Below are 9,015 nucleotides of genomic sequence, written 5' to 3' on the forward strand. Positions count from 1 at the left end.
TGAATTACTTGACGTCTTGGTGGAGGGATTTTCACGATGCAGTTCATTCTACAGTTGCATGGAAGAAGAATGGTGTGCTTTTCCTTAAGAGTAAGATGTGGCACTTCTCGTCTTTCAGATGCAACGGGTGTTATCGTGGGCGATAGAGACAAGGCTGTTTGGTACAGCTGATCTGAGGACGAGGGGGTTGAGTCTGATACAGCTAATCTGAGGTAGATGAGGTTTCCTCAAGTTGACCTGGTGATAAAGGGATTATGTACTGAGATGGCGAGAATGGCAGAAAGTCTGTTGGGCAAGCTGATATGGGTTGCACTGGTGATGCAACAGACTGACTTTCCCCAGAGACACAGAATTTTCGCCTGCATTTTGGGTAAGAGACAATTTGAGAAATGAACAGTTGTTTTCTCGAGAATAACTTTTGTTTCTTCAAATGATTGTTGCGAAGGCGGCATCGGTGACTAAGGAGATGGAACATTGTCAAATTTAGACAGAAGATCAGACAAAGACCTGCACTCTCCCACCATTGGCGTTGAAGTTGGTTCATGCTGAGTCAAGGGACAATGGACTGGTGTTGATGTTGCAAATGGCAACATCAGCGAACTTTGTTTTCGCTCCAGTCAGCAAATGGATTTGACACACCTGAACCCTCTGACAGATGCTCACTTTCACCAGAATCATCGTCGCCAAAATGAAGGCGTCGACGTGCACTCTTTACAGGGATAGGAACATGGGGATCTGATGGACCAGTGATCACCTCAGCACCAGAGAAAGCTGGAACCTCTATAGCGGAGGCTGCTGTGGCTGCTGATCTTTGGATTTCTAGCAAACACCGACGTTTTATCAAGGGTGGTTCATAACTTTCGAAAGAGCTGTGATCGTCTTTATGCTCTTGGACGATTTTCCTGAAAGGCACGTGTTTAAAAACGAATAAGTAGTGGAGGTGTCCTTGTGATTTGACTGAATAGTCCATTTCATATTAACAACAGTCTCACATCTAGACGAATATTTTAGGAACTCGTCAACTGTGGTGCAAGTGTCAAAAATAAACTAAAAAGAAATGTCACTTATTTGCCTTCTTCACAAGCATTACCTCTACAGTCACTCCAGACCATTAAAATGTTCCCGACTCAAGACTGGTAAAACAGGAGCCACGACAACTTAATCAAAGCTCCCTCAAATGCAGTGAAAATAACATGATTGCAACTTACCTTTTCATAAGTTCTTTGAACAGTCGTTGTGCATTCATGTTGAAGGAGTCACCACATGTTTTCTCAATGATCTGGTGGTCAAGAAACGAATTCCATACGCATTTAAATCCCCGAAGGGAATATTCACTCACCAGAATTAATAGCTGGATAAAAGTGACCGAATCTTTCGTTACCATTACCGGTGTGAGCAGTATCAATAAATTACTGCCCAACATCTCAAGTGTCAAAAAAGACTAAGACGAAACAACAACAAGAGGACGATGCTCGTGAGGTAGCCGGGAGTTGTGCCGCGTTATTAAGTTATATTATCTGGTCAGCCACGGTTCCAAATACTGACCCTACAGAGCAGACTCCTCCTCAACTCCTATTCCTCCTCCTCCTCCTCCTCCTCCTCCTCCTCCTCCTCCTCCTCCTTCTTCTTCTTCTTCTTCTTCTTCTTCTTCTTCTTCTTCTTCTTCTTCTTCTTCTTCTTCTTCTTCTTCTTCTTCTTCTTCTTCTTCTTCTTCTTCTTCTTCTTCTTCTTCTTCTTCTTCTTCTTCTTCTTCTTCTTCAGTAAAAGCTTTTGTATGTACATTGTAGAACAGAATCTGAACAAGACATTTTAATACCCTTTTTGCAGCCGTAGAAAATACGTTTAACCAGCAGTGAATTTGGAAGCAAAACACACGACTTCTCTAGTGATGATCTGATACAACACATTTAAATGCGTTTTACCGGATCACAGTTAACGGGACGCAGAAAATAAATGCGTTTTGTCAGATCATTCTGGGATTAATGCGTTGAAAATAAAACGCATTTCTACAGGGAAGATCTGATAAAATGCATTCTTCTTGTTTGTTTGTTTGTCTTTAGCTCAAATTCAATCAAATTTGGTACAGTCATGGTAAATTATATATATTTTTATGTGGGATAGTCAAACAAAAACAACATTGATATTTGTTTGTTTAATTAGCAAAAAACACTCAATCGCGATTATCTCGAAACCTTGATTTTGAGAAAAATGCGTTTTGTCAGATCACGGCAGAGTAGTAGTAGTAATAGTAGTAGTAACAGTAGTAGTAACAGTAGTAGTAGCAGCAGCAGCAGTAGTAGTAGTAGTAGTAGTAGTAGTAGTAGTAGTAGTAGTAGTAGTAGTAGCAGTAGCAGTAGTAGTAGCAGTAGTAGTAGTAGCAGTAGTAGTTGTAGTAGTAGTAGTAGCAGTAGTAGTTGTAGTAGTAGTAGTCTCTCACCACACACATCCTCTCCTTCACAGACATGCACAAGTAAAATTGATACAGACTCTTGTTGTTGTCAATTACCTTAGACATAAGACCTAATGATTTTACTGGTAATAAAACAGAGCACAGACTTGAAACCGAAATTCTCTGTTTATTTATTTATGATATTTTGCTATTTGGGTTTTTTTTAAATTGTAAGTTTGAATAATTTTCAGCCACGTCAACACGGTTTAAATCATCTCATAGTGGGCTCAAACCTGCCTGTCAATGTGAACTTGGAGGGAACAGGCTACAACATCCGCCCATGGACAGATCTCTCCACAAATAATAAATGCACTGGTTGTACTTTCATGTCCAAGTTTACATATTTGGAACCAGTTGAATGTTGGTCATTATGATGATTATTATTCAGATTCCAAATTTGGAAAAAGCCAAAAGCTGGTCAGTGCCCAGAGCTACAAGTTTGGAACCAAGGTTAAATTTTACACAAAAAGTGTTGAAAAACTGAAACCATCTAATTATTTATTGTCCCTCTTGTGATTCCTGCTTGCCGTATTTGGACGCCGCCACACATGCACACGTCCATCTTTTGGGTTGACCATGAATCATTACTCTTCTGTGAACAACACATGGCCCCATTGGGCTCGAGTCTACGGTTCATGGACCCTGCACCAAACAAGATGACTTGCCTGGTGTCTTGCAGCCAGCCTTGGTTTCTTGATGGACGCCAAGCACGGATGTTGGCAGGATACAGATGACGCCGAAATGTCTTGGAGCTCACGACCATGTAGGTAGTAGCACGCAGACTATGCCTTTCCACTTTGTCTTTTGTAACTGCGCCCTTATTAAGGTTGCTTAGTGAGCTAAATTTCACACACCACTCACCATGTACCTAAAGATGATTCTGTGTTGATCTTTTTCCTGAACAAAAATTCAACCACGTGGTCACGTGACCCACATGCAAAGTAACATGTTTTGTGACTTAATTCCCGTCGAAATTATGAAATCGTCTCCACTGTGTTTAGATCAACACATTCGCTATTTTAGATTTAAAAAAAAAAAAGTTACATACACATTCCAGCTGGTTTTTGCTGACTTAAATTGCTGTACAAAATGTAAGAGAGCAGGATTTAAAGTGCAAATAACTTTCCGAATGTGACAGACAGAAAGTTCTCAATCATATCTGGCCCCTGCACTAAGAAGGGAAGGCGGCATACATTAAACGCCCTTCTCTGTGCATCTCTAGACATGAAATGGATGTTGAATATCTTTTGGAAAAAGAACACCAGAACTTCCATGTTTGCGAAATCCTGTACCCCAGGGCAACAGTTCATGGTGATTGATGTCTTAGGATTGGGACACTTCTGTCAACAATGGAACTGCCAGTACAGAGCGTTGCACAGACACTGTCGCAAGAGACAACCCTCACTACAAGAAAGCATCCTCGCAGAAAACATTTCTTATAGAAGATATCTTTGCAAAACTGTCCAAATTGGGTTTTCTTTATTGTCGAAAACAAAGCAGGAAAGTTGTATGTAGAGCCAGTTTTCAATAGTACGAGGGCTGTCCCACGGAAAACCGGAATTTGGCTGTAATTTGAAAAGTATTCAATATTTTCACATTCTGTAAACACATATTTGTAAAACAATCATTTAGGAGTTTCCCGATTGAGCACCATGAGCATCGCACAAACCAAATAACACAGCAGTTCTCCAAAGATGGCTACCCCCTTGGAAAATTGGTCAAGGGTAGAAGTGAAGTCTCTCATTCGGTTTCTGACCGCAAAAGGTCTCAAACCTATAGAAATACACACTGAAATAAAGTCAGTTTACGGGGAGAAAGTAATGGCAAAGTCACAGGAATATGAGCGGTGTAGTAACTTCAAAGCCGGGCATACAGATGTCAATGACAAAATTCACCCAGGACCTTGTTTTTCTGCCAAGACTGAGGATAACAAGAGTCGCGTTAACAAATTCATTCAAACAGACGGCGCTTATTAAAATTTCGCGAAATTACTGAATCGCTAAACATTTCAAAGTCGACTGTCCATAGGATAGTGTTTGATGAGCTGCACTATCGAAAGGTCTCTGCTCGATGGGTCCCAAAAGAGCTGACAGCTGACCACAAGACACAACGTGTTGAAGTGTCTCAGACTTTGTGGAATCGTTGTCGCCAAGCTGTCACGGGAGTCATGAACGCATCTGGAGACCTCCAACAATACGATTAAGCATTCCAGAGAAGCATTATTACTGGTGATGAGACTTGGATACACCACATGGCCCCTGAGACGAAGAGGGATTGAATGGTTTGGAAGCACACGTCTTCACCTCCCCCCCAAAAAAGTTCAGCCATGGGTGAAGAAACCCATAGCCACGGTTTTCTGGGGTTCTAAGGGTGTTCTTCTTTTTTACATTCTTGAACCAGGAAAAACTGTTAATGCTAACAGACACTGCCAGACTCTTGATAAGTTGAGAGAGGTAATGCGCCGAAAAAGACCAGGGCGGTTGTCCAGCGGGGTCATTTTGCAGCATGACAAAGCAACGCCACACACCGCAACCGCTATGAAACACTGGATCCCAAGACTGGGAAGTTCTGCCACACCCCCCTCATAGTCCTGACTTGGCCCTGTCAGATTATCACCTTTTTGGACTAATGAAACGCGATATTTCTGGACAGCGATTCACCGACGACGAAGACCTCGTGGAAGCCGTGAAAGATTAGTTGAAATCCCTTGACGTAAAATTCTTCAGGGAGGGTATCTTCTCCCTTATCCAACGATGGGAAAAATACGTCCAGCGGGATGGTGATTACATTGAAAAATTAACCACATGTTGATGTATGATGTGCTACATTTTTATTATAATAGGACAAAGATTGTTGCTTTCATGGACCTTTTCCGGTTTTCCGTGGGACAGCCATTTGTCATCAAGAAAAAAACGCCTTTGGCCATCTCGACATTCAGGGACATTTCCCAGGAACAAAATAATATGTCTGTTAACGCGTCGGTGAGACCTGTGTGTAGGCCAGAAGGGCGAACAAGTAGATGATGAAATTTGGAAACGTATCAGTGAAGGAAAGTCACAAGTTCAAGCTTAAAGAGGCATCAATAAGAAACTGGCTGAAGCAAGCAACGGTAAAAATCTGTGTAATCGCCATTGACCTTTAGTCTGCCCTCTTGGCGCCTTTTCTACAATTCCATCGCTTTATTACAAAACTAAATTGTCCGTGCACAACTTTACAACAGATAACTTGGAGACAAAGGATGTGAGATGCTACGTTTGACACAAATGGGAGGGAGAATTTGTCGGCCAGTTTGCATTATGAATCATTGACTTCAAACTAAAGCCAATTGTGAAACTGATAATCTATTTCGACATTTGCTGTTACCATAACAGAAATGCTGTTCTAATACACTTTGAGAAGACACCCCACGAAGTATATTATTCACAAAATGTGCGCCATTACAAATAGCACCAAATTCAATCTCATATGTTTCATCATAATTTTACTTATCCTCGTATGTGTGTGTTTCTTTGTCTGTTTGTGTGTGTCTGTGTGTTTGTGTGTGTGTGTGTGTGTGTGTGTGTGTGTGTGTGTGTGTGTGTGTGTGTGTGTGACTTTGGAGATCTTTGCCATGGTTCCAAAGTTCTTCCAAGTGCATAATCTTTATTCTTTAATTTGAAATTACTGACAAGTAACTTAATCTTTTGTTTTTAAATTTAAACTCAAGATGCTCTAGGGAGTTTCTTTGTTAAACGAGTAAGTAAAATGCATTTCTGAACATGCGCATGAGGCGTCAGACAATTTACACGCATCATCCAGCCTAGTTATTCAGGCAAAGGGCAACCAATCCTTGCACCTCTCTTGTCTCCAGCGGAGAGTGCAGTAGCCAAGAGATTGCAAATTATAAGGTTTTAATTATAACCCAGCCGGGGATCAAACCCTAACCTCTCTGATCTCACTAAGGTGTCCTGAGCACCATCTAGAGAGGCCGGTTCTCCTGTCGTACGAACATATTGTCACTTATGAGTATGCACTTTACCAACATTTCACCGTGATCAAACCTCGTAATAGTCGTCACGTACGAGGTCTGATCACAACCATGGTAGTGTAAACATACCTCGTAAGCGTCATTACATAAGCAATTCAATATTTATTTTAAAATGTAATTAACCATAATTTAGTTTCATTGTTTTGAGTGGTTTATGCGAAATTAAAGAGGTTTGAAAACGCCGCTTTAAAATAAATCAGCTTTATCCTTCTCCTGAAAATATTTATCTCTCTGGAACTTACGAGGTCTGATCATGAGGGCATCGATTTGCTCTCTCTATTTTGATGTTTGAACTTTCTATGTTGAATTTGATTTGACTATGTTGTACAAATTCGGTTATTTTTCATTAGAACGCTCTATTTTAATGTTTGATCGGGGAAACGGTGTGGAATGGACATACCATGCGTATCCAATGAACGGACAATTTTGTCTCTGCAATAAACAATATTATATTACGATAGTTGCAAGCAAAACGGAAAACAGAGTACATGTTACTACAAATTACGACCCGAAACTTGGACTTGACATTGAATGTGCGCATTATTATTTTGCTTAGGAGCCGTTGGTTTTATATAGTGCATGAACTTTTTAGGCATCGGGTCAAATAAATTTTGGACATAATTATTGGTAATTTCATCCCAAATGTCAGAGGGAGTTGCAAACAATGGTCTGAATTGGGAGCAAAGTCGATTTTCTTCTGCTGCTGTTTCATTGGACGTCACATACCGGTAGGATTCATATCGGGGCAACCTATTGGTGACCACTCCAACGTTGATTTGATTTTGTTTTCCAAGAATTGTCTAGTGGCATTCGCCCTGTGAGAAAGTGTTTTGATATGCATGTTGATGTGTACTTTAATGACGAAAAAAAGGGTTCCAGCACTTGCACGATGTAGTCCACTAAACCAAGCCATAAGCTGATTCTCACGAAAGCGGTTTTGTTCATTCCACTCCAGATTACAAAAAAAAGCATTGGCAGTTTCGTGGCCTCTGTTCCTCACAGACATATGATTATGTCTAAATTCTAACACAGCCCATGTGCAAAACGTTTCATGCTCTGCTCGGTACCAATGATTCTTAAACAAAAACAAAATTATAGCAATAAATACATATAATGTGAAGTCCACGTTTTGTGTGGTATTTGTAACTGTTCTGTTTTTCAATCTGTTAAAAAGTATCATCTAAATTAATGATGCTGTTCACTGAAGAAATAACTATATTTTCTTTTTACTTGATATTCAATACATGTCCATTCCACCAAAGTTGATGCGCCTTATAATAATATACACACGAACACACTTTTATGTTCCTTTGATTTCGCACAATTTTACCAAACGTGACTTTTTAAGGTCAATATTGAGAGACCATATCTGTTGTTTTTTTTAAAGATAAATGAAATATTAATGAGTCTGATGAATCAGAATTTATTTAGCTTTTACTTGGTATGCTGCATGAGCGGGTAGTCAAAGGCGATGAGTGGGTGATTGCATTTTCAATTCATGTTTCTTTTGGAGGCCCTATATATTATTTATAAATATATCGTAGTCTAGAAGTTAAGATGGGGCTCTCGTGGCCTAGAGGTTAAGATATTGGCCTCTCATTCAAAGGTCCCGAGTTCGAATCCGGGTAGCGACCGAAAAATTTTCTTCTCTAAAATTGTCTCCTGTCATCTCCTTTCCTGCTCTCTAGCAATGTTCTGTCGTCTGCTTTCGTCTCCACTTTCTGCCCCCTTCTCCCTTTCCCTCTCCTCTGGGGTACTGACTCTTTCTGCCACCTTTCTACTGCCACTCCTTGGTTCCTTCTTTCAACTGTTTTTCAGCCACACCCGTGATCTTCTGGTAGGAAAGAGACAGAGAGACAGCCTTCTCGGACAAGGGCAAAAAATCTCGGCGGTCCTGTGTGCAAGTTGCGCACGTCAAAGATCCCTTGGTGGTCTAAAATCGATATGACTAGGCTTCGGTCGCCACCTGGAAAAATTCAAAGTTTCCCATCAACTGAAAATGTGTGATTTGTCCCGCGTGCTCATATGACCTTATGCAGTTGCTAGCGCCATAAAACACTTACCAAAAAGAACAAAAAAAGAAGTTAGGGTGTTGACCTTTCATTCAATAGATCCCAGGTTCGAATCCGGATAGCAACGGGAAAATTTTCTTCGCCAAACTTTTCTCCTTTCACATCCTTTCCTGCTTTCTAACAATGTTCTGTCGTCTGCTTTCGTTTTCACTCTCTGCCCCCACCCCCACACCTCCTTTGCCCCTCTCCTCTGGGCTTCTGACTCTTTCTGCAGCCTTTCCACTGCAACTCCTTGACTCCTTCTTACTGCTGTCGTTTAGTCACACCCCTGTTTTAATGGTAGATAAGATCTAATACCTTGAGCACTTTAAAGATCTCTTGGTGGTCTAAAATCGATAAGAGTAGGCTTTGCCGCCACCCGGGCAAAATTTAGAATTTCCTACCAACTGAGAATGTTTGGGGTATCCCGCGGGCTCATATGCCCTTATGCATTTGAGAGCTCCGTGTGTAAAACACTCCCCCCCCCT

The 9,015-nt window shown here is 40.9% G+C and overlaps 1 protein-coding gene across 1 annotated transcript in view; it reads left to right on the forward strand.

Moving 5' to 3' along the window:
* The window catches only part of LOC101849877, a gene marked incomplete in the record, with an annotated part of 50,180 nt that overhangs the window by 9,037 nt on the left and 32,128 nt on the right, over nucleotides 1–9,015 (forward strand).

Source organism: Aplysia californica, unplaced genomic scaffold (genome assembly GCF_000002075.1).
Source record: "Aplysia californica isolate F4 #8 unplaced genomic scaffold, AplCal3.0 scaffold00578, whole genome shotgun sequence".
In the NCBI taxonomy this organism is placed as follows: Eukaryota; Metazoa; Mollusca; class Gastropoda; order Aplysiida; family Aplysiidae; genus Aplysia; species Aplysia californica.